At 45.5% G+C, this 20,707-nt stretch overlaps 1 protein-coding gene across 3 annotated transcripts in view; it reads left to right on the top strand.

Annotated features, from left to right (window-relative positions):
• The window catches only part of RNF123 (ring finger protein 123), a 1,600,675-nt gene that overhangs the window by 179,235 nt on the left and 1,400,733 nt on the right, over positions 1-20,707 (top strand). The window lies entirely within an intron of this gene.

Below are 20,707 nucleotides of genomic sequence, written 5' to 3'. Positions count from 1 at the left end.
ATAAAGGCTAGACCATGACGGAAACTATTGATGCGATTCAGTAGCTTAGGAATGCAGAGAAGGAGGGCTGGACTGATAACTAGAATCATAACATACTCTTGGCAGACTGAGAGGCAGAGCCAGGCCGAGCCGGGCACTGCGAGGCATGAAGTAAGCTAAGGGTCAGGGATACAGGTGGGGGCTGTATTGCTCCTCGGAGAGGGTTCAGGAAACAGGAGCTGAATCTGAGTCCGGGCCCTTTTGAGGCCTAGAAACGGGGACTTTTCAGTGAATTAACGTGCACACTGTGAAACGTGGCAACGTAGCTTTACATAGGCCTGATATTCGTTGTATTCACGAAGACTGGAAACTGGCATACTAGAGATGGACACAACTGTAATTGCGTCTTTAATCGATCAGAAGGGGAATACATGCATATCGATCATGCACATATGACATAACAGGGGGAACACGTAGGCACATACAACATGGCAAAATTTACTTTTCCACAGTGTTTTGAAGCACCTGGAGCCTTCTTATGTTCTTCTCAGTTGTCCCTAGTAACACGTTAGCGTAGTCAATGCGGGATGTAACTAACGCTTGGGTCATGATGCGTCTAGCCTCTAGAGGCAGAAGGTCCAGAGTGCGGTTTAGGGTCTTCATTACCCCAAAGCATTTCCCTACTAGTTTGTCAACGTGACTCTCAAAAGAGAGTTTGGGATCAACCCAGACCCCCAGGTTCTTAGCCTCCTTGCAAGGGATAGGCAGAGGGCCTAGACAAGGGGGCCACCATTCCCGAGTCCAGCTCGCACCATTACCCCCTATCACTAGAACCTCAGTTTTAGAGCCATTGAGCTTCAGGCAATGTTGGTTCATCCAGCCTGCAAGCTCCTGCATGCAGGTTTTAAAGTTGGCCGCTGCTAACGTGGGTGTCTGTGACAGGGAGATGAGCAGCTGCGTGTCATCAGCATAAGATACTAATTCTATGCCGTAAGACTGGACCACATCTGCCAACGGAGCCATATAAAGGTTGAACAGGGTGGGACTCAGGGCAGAGCCCTGAGGCACCCCCTGTTCTAAGGCTATGCTGTTTGAGAGAAACATGCCTCTCTGAACCTGAAAACTACGGTCAGAGAGGAAGGCTTTGAGCCATCCCAGTGCCGCCTTGGTGACCCCAGCACTGCTCAGACACTGTAGCAAGATGGAATGTGCCACAGTGTCAAACGCAGCGCTGAGGTCCAGCATAATAAGTGCCATTGTGTTACCTTCATCTGCTCCAATCCGCAGAGTTTCAGTCGCTCTCAGAAGGGCAGTCTCAGTCGAATAGTTCTTTCGGAAACCAGACTGAGAGCTATGAAATACATTATTAGACTCTAAATGATCCATAAGTTGTCTCTCTGTCTCCCTCCCTCTGTCTCCCTCCCTCTGACTCCCACCCTCTGTCTGTCTCCCTCTGTCTGTCTCCCTCTGTCTTTCTCCCTCTCTCTCCCTCGATCTCCCTCCCTTCCTCCCTTTGTCTCCCTCCCTCCCTCCCTTTGTCTCCCTCCCTCCCTCCCTGTCTCCCTCCCTCCCTCCCTTTGTCTCCCTGTCTCCCTCCCTCCCTGTCTCCCTCCCTCCCTTTGTCTCCCTCCCTCCCTCTGTCCCCCTCCCTCCCTCCCTCTGTCCCCCTCCCTCCCTCTGTCCCCCTCCCTCCCTCTGCCTGTCTCCGTCCCTCCCTCTGCCTGTCTCCCTCCCTCCCTCCCTCCCTCTGCCTGTCTCCCTCCCTCCCTCCCTTTGTCTCCCTCCCTCCCTCTGTCCCCCCCCTTCCCTCCCTCTGACCCCCTCCCTCCCTCTGCCTGTCTCCGTCCCTCCCTCTGCCTGTCTCCCTCCCTCCCTCCCTCTGCCTGTCTCCCTCCCTCCCTCTGCCTGTCTCCCTCCCTCCCTCTGTCTGTCTCCCTCCCTCCCTCCCTCTGTCTCCCTCCCTCCCTCCCTCTGTCTCCCTCCCTCCCTCCCTCTGTCTCCCTCCCTCCCTCCCTCTGTCTGTCTGTCTCCCTCCCTCTGTCTGTCTGTCTCCCTCCCTCTGTCTGTCTGTCTCCCTCCCTCTGTCTGTCTGCCTCCCTCTCTCCCTCTGTCTGTCTCCCTCTCTCCCTCTCTCCCTCTGTCTGTCTCCCTCTCTCCCTCTGTCTGGCTCCCTCTCTCCCTCTGTCTGGCTCCCTCTCTCTCTCTATCTGTCTCCCTCTCTCTCTCTATCTGTCTCTCTCTCTATCTGTCTCTCTCTTCCTCTGTCTCTCTCTCCCTCTGTCTCTCTCTCCCTCTGTCTCTCTCTCCCTCTGTCTGTCTCTGCCTCTATCTGTCTCTGCCTCTATCTGTCTCTGCCTCTATCTGTCTCTGTCTGTCTCTCTCTCTGACCGTATCTAGCTCCGTGTGTCTATCTGTCTCTGCCTCTATCTGTCTCTATATGTCTTTATCTGTCTCTATCTGTCTCACCTCACCCGGCTCTCACTCCCTGTTGCCCTCCCACCTCACCCGGCTCTCACTCCCTGCTGCCCTCCCACCTCACCCGGCTCTCACTCCCTGCTGCCCTCCCACCTCACCCGGTTCTCACTCCCTGCTGCCCTCAGTCACCTCACCCGGCTCTCACTACCTGCTGCCCTCCCACCTCACCGGGCTCTCACTCACTGCTGCCCTCCCACCTCCCACACCCGGGCTCTCACTCCATGCTCTGTCCTCCCACCTCCCTCACCTGGGCTCTCACTCCCTGCTCTGCCCTCCCACCTCACAGGGCTCTCACTCCCTGCTCTGCCCTCCCACCTCACCGGGCTCTCACTCCCTGCTCTGCCCTCCCACCTCACCGGGCTCTCACTCCCTGCTCTGCCCTCCCACCTCACCGGGCTCTCACTCCCTGCTCTGCCCTCCCACCTCACCGGGCTCTCACTCCCTGCTGCCCTTCCACCTCACATGGCTCTCACTCCCTGCTCTGCCCTCCCACCTCACCTGGCTCTCACTCCCTGCTGCCCTCCCACCTCACAGGGCTCTCACTCCCTGCTCTGCCCTCCCACCTCACCTGGCTCTCACTCCCTGCTCTGCCCTCCCACACCCGGGCTCTCACTCCCTGCTCTGCCCTCCCACCTCCCTCACCCAGGCTCTCACTCCCTGCTTTGCCCTCCCACCTCTCTCACCCGGGCTCTCACTCCCTGCTCTGCCCTCCCACCTCCCTCACCCGGCCTCTCACTCCCTGCTCTTCCCTCCCACCTCCCTCACCCGGCCTCTCACTCCCTGCTCTGCCCTCCCCCCCTCCCCTGTGTGTCAGCCTGGCTGACACAGCCTCCCGGGCACCCCAGTACTTCACAGGTCTTTAAACGACCATTTGTTTGTTAATGAGGCTTTGTTCACCTCTTAGCGCCCCTGCAGCTCCACTCTTGACTGTATCGCCCGGCCCCCACAGAGCAGTCTCTCTCTGTCTCAAGCTCCGAGTGCCGCCACTGAAGGCTTGCCAGGCCGCTACTGGCCCGTGGGCTGTACTTTGAGTAACCCTGGCTTAGAGAAAGTACTGATGGCTGTAAGAGCCGAAGAAAAAGTAGACTGAGAAGCTGCTTATATGGAAGCTGGAGCAGTGAAAAATGAATCTGCTTTAGTCGTGAAAAGAAAACAAAAGTATAAGGTAGATGCATGCAAGTTGATGTCCCCAAAGGAGAAAAAGCTGTGCTTCCGTTGTGGGTTTTTATTTCCCCGTGAAGACCAATGTCCAGCTATAGGACATAGGTGTTGGTAAAGAAAACCACTTCATAACTGTTTGCAAAGCGAAAGAGAAACGAACTACGTCACAGCAAGAAGATAAAATGGACGTCAGAAGGTTCCAGAAGCATTCTCGTCACGCCCACAAAGCCAAAAAGCAACATCAGTTACGACAAAGTCGATTTTTGTGAAGTTCATCCTAGAAAGGCTTGGCAACGTTATTATGGATCGCCAGTGAAGAAGTTGTATGTGCGATCATGATATCGGCCAAGTAACGACAGGCACATGTAGGTTTGGCCACTTGCAATGAAGAAAAAAAGATAAAGGCGAACCACCACACGAAACAACATAATTAATGTGGACATTGCCCCTAGATTACAATAAAGGTCAATGGTAGCACCATAACATTTATCATAGACAGCTGTGCGTTGATTAAAATCATGCCTGTCTAAAAGTTCAATAGCCTATCTCCTGTGCCACACCTCAACCCTTCAAGCACAAAAGCATGCACTTTGGCTGCTTCTAAACAGTTGCATAGTCAATGATCATTTAGGGCGACAATGAGACACAAAACCATATTGGTGCAAATGCCGATTCCCGTTCTTCAAGGCGCCCAATCCAGTGCATGCCTACTTAGTTTTGCCACCACTCCTAAAATGAGACTGCTCTCTCCTCCTCACCCTCTCAGTCTTTTCTTGAACAAGGGATACTATCAACTCGAGTTGAAAGAAAACCACTGGTACATAATTACTTTTTTGACTCGCATGGGTTTGTTCGGATTCAAAAGGTAGAGTTTTGGAGTGTCGTCAGCTGCAGCAATATTTCAGAATGTTGTACGTCAAATAATTCAACCTGTCGCACATGCTTTTAACTAAAGTGATGGCATACTGGTATTTGGGACAACGTAAATGGACCATGACAAAACTTAAGTGTGCCAGTTATTTTTAATTGCTGATGGAGTTCTCACTATAAGTGTAGCAAAGTGTGAGTTTCACAAGACAAAATCAAATTATTTGGGCACCTATTCTGTGATTGGAGGGGATTACTCCTGACCCTGATAAATTTTGAGCATTGTCAGCTAGCTGCTCCCCACAAGATGTCGTCATGCTGCAATCATTCTTAGGCATGGCCAGTTATTACTCAAGGTACATTTGTGACTTGCTACTGTGAATGCACCATTGAGAAACTTGACAATACAAGATGTCCCTTTCCAGTGGTCTGCTGAATGTGATCAAAGCTTCAAAAGAATAAAACGTGTGATTTAAAATGTAACCGAGATGGCCTATTTTGACCCCAAATTACATACAGAGATCAGTCAATGCAAGCCCCTTGGGCTGGGGTCAATCCTTGCTCAACATAATGGTAAACCGAATGCTCTGAGACATGTTGTGGCCCATGCCAGTCGAAGGCTGTCTAACACGGAAGGTGCTTATTCTCAGCCAGAGATGGAGAGTCTGGCTGTAGTGTGGGCCTGCGAATATTTTCATGTATTTCTATACAGAAAATGTTTCACTATCATTAGAGATCACCCAGCGCTCGCTGCTCACTTTTTCTGGAAACCCAAAAGCCATGATGACCCTCGCATTGAGAGGTGGAGGTTGCAACTGCAAGAGTAGGACTATGCAGTTGTACATAAATAGGGTAAATATCAGAATCCTGCTGATTTACTTTTCATAAGTACCATTACTGATTACTTTTCATAAGTACCATTACAGCAGCACAGTGTGACATCAAAAACAGCTGAGAAGTACGTTAACTTCATTGTGAGGACCAGCACGCCGGCAGCCCTATTTATTGAATAGGTCATTGCTGCTACAAATGCTGATAGAAACATGCTTATTCTCAAACGCATCATTTTAACTCAATCATGGAAGAAGCATGCTTGACCTTTTACTGATGAAGTTGAATTTAAACAGTTTAGAAGTTTACAGAATGAACTGTCTGTTACCAAGGAGTGTGTTGTATTGAGATGCTCACAAATCGTCATACCTGAGAGCCTAAGACAGGAAGTCATTGAACTAGCCTTATGAAGGACATTGTGACATTGTAGCCACCAAAAGAGCCCTAAAAGACCAAGTGGGGTTCCTGCGCCTAGATGAACAAGTGGAGAGGGAACTAAAAGAGTGGCATCTTTGTAACTGCCTTTCTCCCTTAGTGATGCAGCACCCATTGACAATGTCTGACCTTCCTGCACATGCATTGGAAAGAATTGCAGTTGATTTCTTTGGACCTTTAGAAAACAGACATCATCTCATGGTATTTGTTGATGACTATTCACGTTTTCCTGTAGTAAATGAGTTACAACTACCCATGACAAGGTATTCAAGCGGCTGGATGACATCTTTGCAGCGTGGAGTAACCCCGCCATTCTCAAATCTGACAATGGTCTGTCGTTCATTGACAAAGAATTAAAGGAATTTCTGGTCAGACTAAATATCAAGCATCAAAAAGCACACCTCTGGGACCCTGAGCTAACGGTGTTGTGGAACAATTCTTGGGTACCCTCAAATGGGTAACTCAACGAGCATTGAGGGAGGGAATCCAGTTAACCCAGGCCCTGTGTCACACCCACCGTGCCTGTTGTTCAACTCTTCTCTCCACAACTGGTGAGAGCCCTGTCACCTTGCTATTTGGGAGAGCCATCCATATCAAACTGCCACAGTGGACAGTAGATCGACCCTTGAATGTTGATAAGGGTTATACCAAGGACACTTCTCGGTGCCAGATGAAAACATATGCTGATCATTGTTGATGAGCTCAAGAAACGGCCTTCAATGAAGGTGACTGTGTCCTGGTCAAGCAGAAACAAAAGCAGAAAACAGACAATCCGTTTGAGGTCTATTCTCTGAGGGTTTTGACATGCAAAGGACTTCTGGTAATGGCGCATCGTTCAGGAAAGTCCATCAAATGGGACTCGTCACTTTTAGCACCTACCTCAAAGGTTGTCAGCTCCTGCAGTCATGAAAGGGGCGACCCCACCTGACAGATCAGATCAAGCATCAGAACCTGTGCCATTGGTGCACAATCAGAGTGTATCTCTGCCATCTCATACCACTCGATCTGGCCGACCAGTGCGTGCTCCTCAACACCTTATTGAAAAATTATGATGTGAATATTGTTTGTACTTTTAATTAAATAAGAGGGAAGATGTAGTGTTGTGAGGCTGTGTGCTAGGACCCTTGCACTTCTGGGCGGACTTAACAAGGAATTGCGCAACTTGCAGGGAGGTGTTAAGGTGGGGTTATTAATGGTTATGATGTAATGAGTCCAGTATGTTATTGTATGCTGAGGGATAAAGATGTACAATCCAGGGTTCTGTGAGTGGCATATTCCTTTGCAAGCTTCTGGGGCTGGGGAGGATGCTACAAACTTCATACCCACTTGACTAGCAATTGAGCATGATTAGGAAGTTTGTGGTCTAGATTCTCCATCTCTTGGAAGTTCACTGTTTCATGTGTGTTAGTGTGTTTTTAATTCATGAAAATGAACCATGAAGTGGCGAGGAAAATAAGTACCCCTTCGCTTTGCCACGATGGGTGGTTTTCAGAAGGTCTATTAAATTTAAGCTTTGCATTGCACTCAACAATGCTGTGGAGGAGCAATATAAAGGTCTATTGGTTGAGCTGGAGCTCTCTCGTTTTCTGCTCAGGACATGATCGAAATCGCCCATCTGCAGTAGTTTGTGGTGTATATATGGTGCTGGGTGTTTTAAAAGGCCTTAAAGTGGATGAGCGCTGTTCTTCTTTCTAAGATCTTCAGATGGGGCAGATACTGTTTGAGGGGTGCGTTTATAGCAGATCACTCAGATTTTCCCTCTCTCTAATCTCTGGATCCCTGACTGCAGGTGTGATATGTCAACAGTTTGTTAGCCTCAGCCACTCTGCATTATTCATTATCTGTAATCCCAGCTCCCTTACAGTCAATTACTGGGCCTTTATCGGTCAGTGGTGCCAGGCCTGAGGCCTTGCTGTGCCACCAAAACCCAGCTGTTGGGGTCACACACAGCTTCCCAACTGTGCTTCCTACTGCAAATTGCTCATTATCTCTGCTCTCTCTACAAGTGTCAAAATCAGCAGGCTCACAGACACCCCAGTTCCAGCAGGGTCATGGTTGATTCGAAAATGGTGTCACCTCATGTGTGTGTTGGGATTAGAATCTACCCTGCATGGGATTCTGCCCTAAATCCCACTGCTAGCAAAATCACTGTGTTACTGTTTGTATTTTGTATTTGGACTCCTTGAGCATGATAATGATGTTCGTTATCAGACAGCCTACTTTGTAAAAGATTGAAAGCATAGCATGGTTCAGATGTCATAAGGGAAGCCCAAAGTGCACGCCTCCTACTTATAACGGTTACAGTCTTCCAACCGGAATCAGAGGGGCTTGCAGTGGTGGCAGCATTAAATTCTACTGAAAGGGACCGGGCCTTGGGCCATTGGCCTTTGACCTTCGAGGTCTACCCGCCTCTCTTGTTACAAGGGTTAGTAGTCTCTCTCCACAAGGTTGTTTGCTCCATCAATGTGTGCCTGCATGAGCTAGCATGAACGTACAACATGTGTGCGCTTTACTCTGTTTGCACAGAAAATGCATGTTGGGATTCCTTTGGGTGGATGCATACTCAAACTTGAGGCATATGTGAGGCTACTTGTTTTCTCTTGGCCCAAACCTGCCTTAAGAGATGTTTTGTGTGGCTGGGCTCTTTATAAATTAACTCCTTCAAACCCACATTTTTTAAACACTATTTTCTCAAACTACTGAATAGATTTACCAATCCAATTAAAGGCATTTCTGGAGTGAAGTTCTATTTTAAAAAAACATATTTGATTGATTTTACAATCTTCAACCTGTTCTATTCTATTGCTCTGTGGTTTTCATCTTAAATATTTGTATTGCATCTGTCTGCACCCAGCCCCATCTTACTGTAAGGCTGAGACAAACAACTTCTTGCTAAAGACAGACGTTTCGAGGTGTCAGGGTGGTCAGCAGTAATGCAGTAGTATATGGATCGGTTCCTGCCAGTGCCACTGAATCTTTATCTGGTTCCAAGTGCACCTTTTTAGCTTTAGAGGGAGGCCATTGATTTTCAATCTTCTCTTACTCGGAATCCACTGACTTGGTAGCAGGCCCCTCTGGTTTTGTTTCTTAGCCTTTTGTCATAGCCTCAGAACGGATATACATTTTTGTTGGAGTTAAGGTGTTAAGTGAGGAGGATCCTATTTTCAGCCCTGAATGTGCTCTGAGCAGTGGGTGATGCTGCTAAGTGTTTGGTTTCCCCACACTTTAACCAAGGATCGAGAATGGACCTTGTTGCACAATGTGTAGGCTCCATTGAACCATTGATTGGACTCCAAACGAATACCACTGGCCCTAGCTTCAACACGAAGCTGCAGCTTGAAAACACAGCTGAAACGTGTGTGAAATCTTTTTACAGATAGAGCGTGGAAACACCCCAGCTGTCATCAAAAACACATATGAGCCGTGCATGGTCGCCATTCAGGCACCTCTGCGTGCCACTTTGCCAAGACTATATAGCTCATGTGAGGAGCAGACACTGCAAGGATATTAGATGTTAAGTATCAGAAAGATAAATACTGATATCCGCAGTAAGCAGAGTAGAAGCAAGCTCAGAAATGCATACAAGGTGTTTCACACGTGTGATATTTATCGCTTTCCCTTGTATGAATATGAACAATGCACCATGAAGAAGCATATCCCTAATATATTTAGAATAGAGAGCGGATCTCACCCTTCATGTATGTGGGAGCAGGACCCTATACCCCAAAATTCAGGACACCCCAAAAATTCAGATCATCCAAAATGTACCTTCGGTGGCTCTTCTCTGGGGTTGATCTTGCTCTAAAAGCACTTTACCCAACATCAGGCCAAACATTAGAGTAGCTGAGTACCAAACAAGTAACTGGGGCCATTCAATACCTGATTGCAGAATCAAGTGATATAGAATAAATGCCAATAAGGCTCAAATGCCAAGTGGTCAAAAGTCAGAAATATTCTAAGTCCTAAATGAAAACCAAAATCCTAAAGAAATCTGACCGTGTCCCTAGCTGAAAAATGTTCAGGAAAATCTCTGGCTCGCCCTCAAAACCAAAGTGTTATTATACAGAATTCTTGCATAACAAATGAGAAAGAAAATGCAGTCTCATCGTTGCATGTTCAAAGGTATCAAGTTTCAGACCAATCAGAGGTTTATATGTCACTTAAATGCTTATAACACTAACCTATTTGTAAGAAAACGTTGATCATCTTCTGTGCTGTGGTTATCAAGCGATGTGCACAATAATATGAAACAGTGCAAACAGGATACACGCCAATTAATATTCATAGGCCCAGCCGTGGAACTACAGTGAAAAGACCTTGAAGAAATGTAACATTGATAACATGAGAAGTTCATTCAACCCATTGTATGGTTAAGTTTCTATGGTGGCTTCTTCTCTATTTTTGTTTATACAAGTACTACTTGTCATCCACTTGGGGCATTGGCGCTCATTGGTCATAATCATAGAATATAAATCAAGTGGTTTTTTAAAATGATTTTTTAAATTAAATTAATATTGATTGTACCATATACGAATTCTTATATGAATTATAAATCCGAATACATTCCTTTAAAGCCTTGGAAAAGTTATATGGATGAAATACGTGTGCATTGGCTGTGTGATCTTTTTATTGCTGCCTTGTTCTGGGTTCACAAAATCAATACTAATAAATTCTTATAAAGAAACGACTGCATTTATGAACAGCTATTTGCATTGTTAGGGATCTTGGGTGGAATCCTGTTATGTTGATCTATATTTGCATAGCACACGTCTACTCCCAGGAGTGTCCCGGCGCTGGAGCACAAGTGTAGACCCCATAACATCAGACCGTGCACAAACCAACCTCGCTGAAATCACAGCTGAAAGAGCCACGTTTTCAAACTTTTCCTAAAGATGAGGAGGTCAGAGCTCTGTCTGATAGCAAAAGGAAGGCTATTCCATAACCTGGAGGCCGTTGCATGAAAAGATCTGCCCCCACCCGGGAAAGTTGGACCTTCGGGACAGTAATCAGCAGTTGGGAAGAAGATCTCAAAGTGCGCTGAGGGAGATAAGGTTGAAATCTAAGGTGCTCCGATCTTGTAGAAAGCTTTGAAGACCAGGACCAGGGCCTTTAAAAATATTATTTTCCGCACTGTGACCTCTTCTGCACCTCAAGACACTAAACAGCTGTAGAAGAACCTCATACTTCAAGGAGACAACATTATGGGTGGTTACAGCATTGATGTAGCAGGTAGAATTTATAACAGCCCTTAGCCCCAGTGATCGATACTGTCAGATCATGATACATCTAGCAGACTGACAGGAACTGAAATTTGTGTAGAGTCAAAAGCATTACCCCTTCAGAGTGCCCCCCCTCACACACCCGTTGGCATGCTGGCAGCACCAAATTGGATTTGCTATGATGCCGGAGGGGAGGGGATGGAGTACCCTGAAGGAGTAATGCTTTCAGTCCGAAGGTCTTTACAAAATGTCTGTTAGTAGTAGCTGTTCTTTTGTGTTGCATGGCCATAACTGCGTTTCTATAGTATAGCTGTGTGAATAGGTATTGACGTAGAATGGATTTGGCAGTTTCCTCAAACCAGCCAGGGACATATCATACCAGAGATAGGATGTATGCATTTCTGAATATTATTCTGCTTTGCCAGTAGCCACAGCCTCTTATGTTGAGCAAACCCATGCAACTGTTTAGCATGATATTGCTCTTGTTCTCAATGCCTGACCATATATAAAGTGCTACTAAAGCGACTGTTAGTCACAGGCAACCGGTTTCTTGGTGGAGCTTGTGTTGGTAGCAACGAAGTTACAGAACATTTTACAGTTGTGGAAGATACACATTTGAATGGGCTGAGGACATCAATCACAGGTTAAGTAGTATTAGACATATGTCACAGACATGCAGGGGTACACACATTAATACATGACGCCACCACATAAACTACAACCATCAAATTGAGCGCTGCAAAGTGATTCCAAGGTGAGGTGTGGCACTTAACTGAACACAAAACTATGGTAAGCAGCATTAATTTGTAGCTAGGCATGTATTAAAGATTATTAGATACCATGTGATATTGGCAGGATCCTAAAATAGGGATAGTGGCTGAATTCTGATGATGTAGTGCAACCTGTAAAAGATGAAATTGAAGATCTGTCGTGCAGCAAGTTAAATATTTCCCCCTACTGCAATGTTAGGTTGATTGTTTCTCGTACAGTTAAGAGCACAATTCGGAACTTCTTACTGTCAAAGTCAGGTTAATGATATAATTGGTTTTCTGCCAAGGTCCAGCTCATATCTTTCTTTTTTGAATGGAGGGCAATGAAGCCGGACTCCTTTCAGGTTCAGCTATCTCCACGGTACTGCAACATGTGGTACTGTACCTGCCATTGCATGTGGTACAAATGAACAATTAAAAACTCTTTTTCCTTATTCACATCAAACACTCAAAATGGGTAAAAAAAAAAAAATCATTTTGATAACGTTCAAGCAACACATATTTTAAATATGAGTCATTAATAACAGCAATGACAACCCAAGAAATAACCTTCCTTTATAATCTCACCAATTACAATGGCACAAGTCTCATCACAAACATAATGTGGAACTACTATCAATAAATATTGAGCCAGGGATATATTTTATTAACAATATATATGCAGATGGAGATGCCTCTATATTAATTTCTATTAGGCACTCATACTAAATAGAACAGGAACAATGTCCACATAAGATAGAACCTGTACATGGTAGTTCATAACGAGTAGAAACTCTGTGAATTCACTCATTCTAAACCGTGACACATGGAAGAATGAATGATGATTGCTTTAGTCTCTGCTATATCTGACACTATTTACGATCCGGGATTAATTGAAGTTAGGTTCTGGCTGATATGGGGTCAGAGAAACCACAGTTTGGTGCCCAGGAAGAAGAAAACTCCTCAGAAAAGGTCATATTTAGTTCATTGTTTTACAAAGTGTAGTGTTTAACATAGCACAGTATCTTGTAAATTGTAATAACTTGTAGAATGTAGTGTCTAATGGGGTGTAGTACTCACTAAATTGTGGTGTTTAGTAAAGCATAGTGCTTGCTAAACTCTAGTTTATTGTAGAATGTGGGTTCTAAGGGTCACGGACAATGACCACTTCAGAGTTGGACTGTTCTGATGCGTCTAAGGAATCGTACCCAGTAATGGGTAGATGTAGACTGTATAGGGATGTAAGGTTGACAAATGTATGGTCTTGTGATAATATCTAAAGGTTTGTAAGTTAATAGAGTACAGGGATAGAAGGTGCAAATAAACTAGTTTGAAAGTGGTTCAGAATGGCACTAAGGATTTGCCAAATACTTTTAACACCTTAATGTTCTTCAGTTATGTCATTAAATGGGTGAGTTTTCTCTGCAATAATTTGGATTCGAATTTAGAACATTAAAATCGTTTAGTAAGTTTCTCTGCTCTGAGCTCATCCCTTATTTTAATTGATTCTCATTGTTGCTTCAGATCTTCTTGAGCAGACATTTGATTGGTCAGTCTTGTTTCTCATCTACTGTTTGTCTCGCTGCAGCTCTCTCTTAAACCGGTTTTGAACAATATATACAGGAGACTTTGTCTAAGCTCGTTTCTCATGATTGAATGGCGTTCTTGTCTGTCTCTCTTCCTTGCTCCCGGTTCAGTGTCTTTCCTCCTGTTTGTTCTGTTTCTCAGCTTGTCCTGCCTAGGATTGTTTTAGTCTCTCTGTTTTGATTGGGTAGCATGTGGCTTGCACTCCTAATGTCAGACCTTGCATTGCAGTGCATCAGATGGACTTTTTTCTCTCCCTTTACGTTTTTTCCCTGCTCCCACCTCCTTCTTTTACGAAAAAGTTCTCCCTTCGCGCCTACTTGTCCTCCTGCCAGTCCTCTTGTGTGAGTTCTGCCCACTTCTATATCGGTGGGGGCGAGCCATCTTCTAATGGTTTTCTAACCTATTTCAAGACGGCTGTCCGGGCATGTGCATGCACACATGCTTTGCATGCATTTTGAAGTCCATTTTCTTAGACTTTAAGAAAATGCATTAGAAGGTGGGTACTTTGGATCCTTGGTTGCTACCTTTTAACATATTTTCTTAAAAATAATAAAATACATTTAAAGATGATCAACTGCAAGTGGCACACATTTGTGATGGCCTTCTTTTAACATGTGTTCTTAAAACATAAGAACATACATTCACAAATTGTCATGCTAGTTGTGCATGATTCCACAGCAGTCGTCTTTGAATGTATTTTCTTTTAACATACTAATATCAGTGTAGTCTAGGGAGGAACAAGTTATATTAATGATGATTTGCAGTTATTGCAAACAATTATTGTGTAATGGTCTTCAGGTATGTAGTTTAGAACCATGCGTGTAGCTTTGATCTTTGATGTGTCTGTGGCACCCTGCGGAAGCGAAACCTAGCTTGCCTTCTGAACCTAGCCCGATACCCTTATTCAGCCAGCTATTCTCATGACTCTGTTCTTATGGATGCGGGAGTATGTCTCCAGCACAGTTACTCAAGATTTGATAATAGATTGTGATGTAGCTCCGAAATGGGCTAAAATGCCTACGTTTTTATGTGTTCTCTTAAAATACTAAGTATTCTCAGATATTGTATCAATCTATTTATTAGGTCTTGGCCTGACGTAAGCAGTGCATGCGCTGCTTTCATCATACGAGGCTTCTTGGAATCAATACGATTCCAGAAGCCTCGTCTCAGCTCTGCCTTCAGTTTTGATTTGTACGCGTCGTTTGGTGTCACAAATTATGCCAAAGGCAGTACAATGATTGCACGGAAGGCATGTCAATCACTGCGTGTTGCCATCCTGTCTCCTTTTAGCCACGCCCAGCGGGATTGGATCTCTTACCGCGGCGTGACACAGAAGGTTTAGTATTAGCTTGACGCACTTTATTTTTTGTATGCTTGTTTTTTTGTCCTTCTAGCGCGTGCACACCACTTGCAGGCTTAACTACACGCCCGCTTTCATTTTCACTGTTGCGGGTTTTATTATTTTAATTTGGAGGCTGCGAGCCCTCTAACTAAAAGCCCATTTTCATTTTAACATCGCAGGTTTCATTATTTTAATTTGGAGAACTACAAGCCTGCTTTCAATTTAACATTGCGGATTTCATTCAGCCAACCCCCTACACAGTGATTGCCGCCCTTTTTTTGTATGCTTGTTTTTTTCTCTTCCCAGCGCCACCTGGAGGGGGCGGGGGGACAGTATGGGTGATTAGTTACACTTGGCTACCCCTCCTCCGGTGTTGGTCTGCCCAGTGAAGCAGAGTGATGCCCCCTTGCTACAGGGCAGGCAAGTCTCCAGGCGTCTGCTGGGTTGCCTCTGTCCCGGGGCAGGACTGTCAGTCGGCGTTGAGTTCATGCGCTTTTCAGATGGAGGGCCCAGGGTGCCGGCAGCAGAGAAGAGTGGAATCCGGAGAGCAGTTCAGTGCCGGGGGCTGAGAATGGGAAGTATTGCGGGGTGGGTGAACTGGGGTGAGGGTTGGCACCCATGTATAGGCTCCATGCTCGAGTACTCCCCAGACCAGAATTCTCGTGACACGGGGGTTTTTAGAAAATAGGACTAGAGGGGCGCGCTACCTGGGTTAATACGTTACAAAGTGTGTGAGAAGCAAGATAGTCGTTCATGTAGTGCGTGAAGAGCAGACGGCAAAACACCCTTAACCGTCCAAACAAGTCAAAAGACAAAACATTAGTACATAGCTAAGCTCTCGCAACTACATTTGTGTTCATCCAAACAAGGTACAATGACCAAAGTCAAAAATGAAGCGCAGAAGCAGGTTCTTTGATGTAAGTCTTCTTGTCACAGCAAGATGTTTAATTTTCTCCAGACTTGAGAATAATAGAGACGCCGACACGTGTTTCGTCGTGTGCGGTTGAGTCACACGACTCTTCAGGGCTGGTAATACAAAATAATGTATGCACTTGTTAACTAAACATGTTCAGCTATATACTGCATATGGTGACACTTGTGCAACCGACATGCAGTTTGTGGCGTGCGTGGATATCGCACATGGTTGGTGAAATATAGTGAAAAATACTTGCATAGTTGAGCAAGTGATTGGTCTATGGTGCTAATGTGCACGTAGTGAGTGAAATGGAGTTAAAAGACCCATGTGTGGTCATGTGTCACTCGTACACAGTGGTCCTAAAATTTAGAGGGTGTTCATAGTGATGGTGAGTGAAACGTGAAATGTCAGAAACATTCTATCTTAATAAAATACGTGCGGAGGTCTGTGTGTGACTTCTTGGTATGGCGGTGATACAGGTGCCTATACGTGTTCAAGATCCAGAGAGCACAAAACATGCAAAACCTATTATTCAAAGCATAATAGACATTACCTTCCACTCCAATTCCAATATGTGGATGGAGTAAGTCTGGACCTCTGAAAGCTCTGTATCGAGCTAAAATACAGTGGGGGAAAAATACGGAAGAAAGAAAAAAGGGGACTCATAAGGAGGCTTGCAAATGAAGGAAATGTTAGCAGAACTAATTCGAGTATTTTATTAAGATAGAATGTTTCTGACATTTCACGTTTCACTCACCATCACTATGAACACCCTCTAAATTTTAGGACCACTGTGTACGAGTGACACATGACCACACATGGGTCTTTTAACTCCATTTCACTCACTACGTGCACATTAGCACCATAGACCAATCACTTGCTCAACTATGCAAGTATTTTTCACTATATTTCACCAACCATGTGCGATATCCACGCACGCCACAAACTGCATGTCGGTTGCACAAGTGTCACCATATGCAGTATATAGCTGAACATGTTTAGTTAACAAGTGCATACATTATTTTGTATTACCAGCCCTGAAGAGTCGTGTGACTCAACCGCACACGACGAAACACGTGTCGGCGTCTCTATTATTCTCAAGTCTGGAGAAAATTAAACATCTTGCTGTGACAAGAAGACTTACATCAAAGAACCTGCTTCTGCGCTTCATTTTTGACTTTGGTCATTGTACCTTGTTTGGATGAACACAAATGTAGTTGCGAGAGCTTAGCTATGTACTCCCCAGACCAGAGTCCCTCCAGTCACTAAACCTCCCACAGAGAACAGACCATGAGAGTGAAGAAAGAATAGCCTCGTGTCATTAGCCCAACAGGAGGGACCCCTGTGAAATATAGCGCCCTCTCAGAGAGGAGCCCCTTGTTGTTAGCTATAGTGAATAGCCTCGCCGCACGAGCCTTTTCCCGCGGTTTTTGTACACAGTTGTCATGCATGTTTCACTTGATAAGTGCTCACTTTGATGAACTGAGTTTCAGCTGCCTTTCCCAAAACGCGTTACTATATCGAGTGTCCCCTGCTTCACAGTAAATTGGCATCCATGCAGTTACTACCTTCTAACCACCCATACTGTCACCCCCCCCGATTTGAGACATCCACCGAATGTTGAGCCCTCCTCGCCGCCCTAAGAGCACCCCACAACTCCAAGAGCAATCCCCCCCCCACCCACCGACAGAGCACCCCTAACCCTCCTCTGTGATAACCTCCTTAATGCACCTTCCGCGTCAACTCTTCCTTTTGGTAGAGAGTGCTGTAGAGAAGAGGTTGTATAATTTGCTTTACCTTCATACAGTATGTAGCACTCCCTGCCTTTAAAGCGCCTAACTTTATCCCCACTGTTCTTTACTCTCTGTCCCCGCCTCCCGAATGGGCAACTCTGAACAATGGCTACCCTCGCACTGATTAGCCACAAAAAAGAGCCTCAACTAACAAACAGCCCCGTGGATCAATGACCCCCTAGGAAATGGCCTGTCAGGGAAGAATAGCTCAGACGACTCCCAACACCATGCCTCCCATCCGGCCCTCTTCTACCATTTTCACTGGGCTAGATCTGTAGAACTGAACAGACTCTTGGAGCCATGCCCGCCCCCCTAAACTAAATTATCAACCCTTTACTGCCGTAATTCTCTTGTTTACTCTTTGTTGTTTGAAGTTGTGTAATGCACACGTGCGCGGCACTTGGGAAGTTCTAGGACAGAGCGTGAAGAAGGGTTTTACCTCTTACTTAAGGTCACATAATCATTGTTCATGTTTTACCTATTGCCTTTTACCTGTGCCATTCCGTCTTGAGCGTTACTGCCTCGTCCGTGTTGAGCTACTGAGATCATTGTGCACATGGGCTACTTTGCAAACCAAACGGCCTCGATGCGCGGGCCTTTAGTTTAACAGTGGTCAAAGCGCTACAAGAACAACTCTGCGTTGTCTGCACGAAAAGTTTTATTTTTTTAAATCCCAAAAGATGAATTGAGGTGCAACAAGCAGGGGCCAGAAGGTTGGAGTGAGTGGGTACGAATTAACTCTTAGAAGACTGCTGAAAAGGACATGGTTATGAGGCGTCGCTTCACTGTTTAACAAGAGGTTGCAGGGGTGAGACTCACCCTGGCGGACACTGCGAGGGGCATACTAGCTAGACGAGGAAGCAGGTGGGTTCATGGCTGTATGTTGGGGCCTAGCTGTTGCTTTGAGAACGGTTCTTTTATGTAAACTTCAATGTGTATTCTCAGTGAACTAAAACATTTTCATGATGATGAAGGAATTTGTCTTTCTCCCCCCGTCTGAATATCATTTAAGTTCTTTAGGTTTTTGTTACCTGCTACAGTCAAAAGCCCTTCCCCAGCTAGTTAATTTGGGCGTAATCATCCCAAATTGGACAAAGTTGCCTCCTCTTTTTAATGCCGGAGCATAGAAATCAACAGCTTAAATATGGCTCGTTATGTTTTGTCAGGTGCCTTTTGCACTTTGTATGCAGATATTTTTTATAATTTGTAATCGGTTTGCCCTGGAAATAAATAGTTTTTGTTAAAATCAGCAAATCATGCAGTAGATGGTGAGTTGTCAAGTGGGGCAAATAAACACCAATAAATAAATGTAATATCATAGTTTTCAAGTCACTGCAAAACACTTTGCAAGCCTGATCTGATTCAGTCTCTTGGTCACTGAGGCTGGGTGAAGGTGGTTCTGAGATTTCCTAACAAGAAATAAAAAACATTCAACCACCAATTAAAATACAAGTTGGAATGTCTGTGGGGAAAACAGTGGACTGGTTGGTTAGTGGTGCCAGTGGTAGCAGGAAGGCTGTTCAGAAAAGTTTACTTGGCAAAGTAAGTAATTAACAATTCAGATCATCTCATGTTTTTTTACTTTCACCCTAAGGCTTATGTAGCAGGCACCGCTGTCACACTAGGCCCGCCCACAGCTGTCACACTAGGACCGTCCACAGCTGTCATGTAGAAGGCACCACTGTCACATTAGGGTCCTCCACAGCTGTCATATAGCAGGCACGTCTGTTGCACTAGGGCCCTCCACAGCTGTCATGTAGCAGGCACTGCTGTCCCACTAGGGCCCTCCACAGCTGTCATGTAGCAGGCACCACTGTCGCACCAGGGCCCTACACAGCTGTCATGTAGCAGGCACCGCTGTCGCACTCATTTTGCCTCCATGTTAAAGAACAGTAAATGTTTTAGTACCCAGGCAAATGTGCTGCATAGCTAAATACATATAAGATCCTAAAGGCGAGACCTATTGCATTACAAATGCTTTTTTTTCTGAGCCCTTGTTGTATTTTATGGGCGCGTGTTGTCTCCGTTGGTGGCACACACACGGCTGTGTGTGCCCTCTTTTATTTCTTAGAGCGTGTTCTGTTTTCAGGCGTGTGCTATCTCTCCTGAGTTCGCACGCATTGCTCTCTGTGCCCGCTTTTATTTTTGAGTCCTCGTGTTTTCAGGGCGTTGGTTGTCTCTGTTGATGTCAACACACGGGTGTGTGTGCCCTCTTTTATTTCTGAGCCCTCCTCTTGTGCTTAGGGCTCGTGTTGTCTCCATTGATGTCACACACATGTGTGTGTGTGTGCCCTCTTTTATTTCGGAGCCCTTGTCGTGGGTGCTGCCGTATACTGTGCTCCCGTCAATTGCGAGTCCGCTGGTGACACCCTCCTCTCATTGTGTAGGCGATGGGAGTTGAGGGGTGTTCTTGTAGTGGGAGGGGGCGACAGGGGTATGCATTACACCAGTGTGGGAGGAGATCAGGGGCTCAGTCTTGTCGGGGCTAGTTGCTGGTGGCCTGGGTGCAGCTTGAGGCCAGGGATTCAGCCTTTATTTGGGTTTGATTTCGGTCACTTAGTTCTCCAGATGCGACAAAGGGAGCGCATAGGAACCCAGGAGAGATGGACACTATAGAGTCTTGGGCCTTATAAGCCTGGCAAGTGTCTGGAGTACCTTTCGAGGGAGCCACTATACCAGCCAATTTGGGGTATAGGGCAGAACATGCCTTCTCAATATCAGGCTTCCTCTGTCGGTTAGGTATTTCGGTCTCCAGGGTTACCGACTTGAAGAAAAGTAGGCTCTTGATTTCCCAGAGTGGCTCATGTCCACGGCTCAACATCGACTCTACTATCAGCAACCCATACAACCGGAAAGGATGACGGCCAAAAAACTGAGGTCAGGTCGTACATTAATCACCAGACAGTGTACCAAGCCAATCTGCTGAGGAATAGAGCTCTCCATCTAGCCATACTTAATGAATTAAAAATGCAATAGGTCTTGCCTTTCATTAAATTAAAGCCATTTGCTTTGCTATACAATACCATTAGCAAAGCAAATGGCTTTAACTTAATGAAAGGCGAGACCAATTGCATTTTCAATGCTTGTTATTTGTGTAATTACAAATAGTGATGGTGATGTGAAAGACCTTGACCAGTGCTTTTATTCATGCTTCTCCCTTTAATGTCACTCTTGTCTATATTATTTTAAATTATGTAAGGCCATACTATTATTCCTGGACAGAGACGATTCACATGGCTGTGCTGATTTATATTCTTGTAACCATAGATCTCCTTCAAACTGCGAGTTATGTTTGGACATCTTCTAGTCAAGTTGCTATTCTTGTATGTTACATTGGTGTTTGTATCAAGTGT

The sequence above is a fragment of the Lissotriton helveticus genome, chromosome 9, assembly GCF_964261635.1.
Source record: "Lissotriton helveticus chromosome 9, aLisHel1.1, whole genome shotgun sequence".
NCBI lineage: Eukaryota > Metazoa > Chordata > Amphibia > Caudata > Salamandridae > Lissotriton > Lissotriton helveticus.
The sequence above is the reverse complement of the archived record's forward strand: the minus strand, read 5'-3'. Positions and strand labels throughout refer to the sequence as shown.